Source organism: Priapulus caudatus, unplaced genomic scaffold, assembly GCF_000485595.1.
Source record: "Priapulus caudatus unplaced genomic scaffold, Priapulus_caudatus-5.0.1 Scaffold403, whole genome shotgun sequence".
Classification (NCBI taxonomy): Eukaryota; Metazoa; Priapulida; class Priapulimorpha; order Priapulimorphida; family Priapulidae; genus Priapulus; species Priapulus caudatus.
This window is the reverse complement of record NW_014577464.1, coordinates 11,567-13,574: the sequence shown is the minus strand read 5'-3', so window position 1 is coordinate 13,574 and position 2,008 is coordinate 11,567. Positions and strand designations below refer to the sequence as shown.

General features: G+C 43.6%; 1 long non-coding RNA gene across 1 annotated transcript in view; it reads right to left on the bottom strand.

Moving 5' to 3' along the window:
* The window catches only part of LOC106810006, a 16,936-nt gene that overhangs the window by 10,284 nt on the left and 4,644 nt on the right, over nt 1–2,008 (bottom strand). The gene's annotated exons all lie outside the window — the stretch shown is intronic.

Sequence of the window (2,008 nt, the reverse complement as noted above, 5' to 3'; positions counted from 1 at the left end):
AGTAAGGTATCGATAGCAAGGTAACAGTAGTAAGGTATCGATAGCAAGGTAACAGTAGTAAGGTAGCTGTAGCAATGTAACGACAGTAAGGTATCGATAGCAAGGTAACAGTAGTAAGATAGCTGTAACAATGTAGCGACAGTTAGGTATCAATAGCAAGGTAACAGTAGTAAGGTAGCTGTAGCAATGTAGTGACAGTAAGGTATCGATAGCAAGGTAACAGTAGTAAGGTAGCTGTAGCAATGTAGTGACAGTAAGGTATCGATAGCAAGGTAACAGTAGTAAGGTAGCTGTAGCAATGTAGCGACAGTAAGGTATTGATAACATGGTAACAGTAGTAAGGTAGCTGTAGCAATGTAGCGACAGTAAGGTATCGATAGCAAGGTAACAGTAGTAAGGTAGCTGTAACAATGTAGTGACAGTAAGGTATCGATAGCAAGGTAACAGTAGTAAGATAGCTGTAACAATGTAGCCAGTAAGGTATCGATAGCAAGGTAACAGTAGTAAGGTAGCTGTAGCTTACTACTGTTACCGTAGCTGTAGGGATCAATGTAAGCGACAGTAAGCGTCATCGATAGCAAGGTATACTGTAACACTAAGGTAGCTGTAGAAAGAAACGACAACAGGACACGCAACGCACACACACACGCGCACGCACACATACACACACACACACACACACACACAACACACACACACGTCGGACCGGGTCACACACGCACACACACGCACACACACGCACACACACATACAGTAGCGCAGTTGAGATGATGCATCTCTACCTTGTAAGAAGAGCAGGCCGCTGACAGTGAAGGCGGAGTTCTGTATGTTGTAGAATTCACCTTGCACCTTATCGGCCGTGCCGTTCTCAGTCTTGGTCGCCCACTCGTAAGGGCTGAACCTGCGAGAGCGGCGAAGGCTTGGGTAAAAGTTATGGTTAGGATTAGGCTTATAGGGATATGGTCAGTGTTAGGGTTATGACCAGGACTAGGTCTAGGACTAGGACTAGGGTTAGGGTTAAGGTTAGTGTTAGAATTAGTGTTAGGGTCAGGGTTAAGATTAGGGTTAGGGTTGGGGTTAGGGTTAAAGTTAAGTTTATGGTTATGGTTAGGGTTAGGGTTAGAGTTAGAGTTAGTGTTAGGGTCAGGATTAGGGTTAGGATTATGGTTGCGGTTATGGTTGCGGTTATGGTTATGGTTAGGGTTAGTGTTAGGGTTAAGGTAAGGAGTAGTGTAAGGGCTATGGTTAGAGTTAGGGTTAGGCTTAGGATTTATGGTTATGGTTAGGGTTAGCGTTAAGGTTAGGGTTAGGGTTAGTGTTAGGGTTAGGGTTAGCGTTAGGGTTAGGGTTAGGATTAGTGTTGAGGAAAGAGTTGGGGTTAGTGTTTGGTTTGGATTATGGATAGAGTCAGTATCAGGATTAGGGTTATGGTTAGGGTTAGGGTTAGGATTAGGGTAAGGGATAGTGTTAGGGCTATGGTTATGGTTAGGGTTAGGCTTAGGGTTAGGGTTATGGATAGGGTCAGGATCAGGATTAGGGTTAGGGTCAGGGTTAGGGTTAGGGTTAGGTTTGGGCTAGGACTAGGATTAGGGTTAGGATTAGGGTTATGGTTAGGGTTAGTGTGAGGGTCAGGATCAGGATTAGGATTAGGGTAAGGGTTAGTGTTAGAGTCATGGCTAGGGTTAGGGCTTTCGTTGGGTTAATTTTGTTTGGTGTAGGACATAACACGAACCAGCATAAACTAACCACGCGCGGATGCGCGGTACAACAATGGCTGGTAACTACTGCACGATAGTCGCTGACAGAAGCTTTTTTTAGGATTTCTTCACGATGTATTCATGATGTTTTAGGTGTGGTTTATGGTTCGTAAATTCATAAAAAACAGAAGCGGAATCTATTCAAATATTTCGCTATAGAATACTGCGCCGAAATACCATTGCATATTAATATCCAGATAATCCTGGTAACTAACAATACACTTTCAACAATACACTGTGTATTGTAGTAG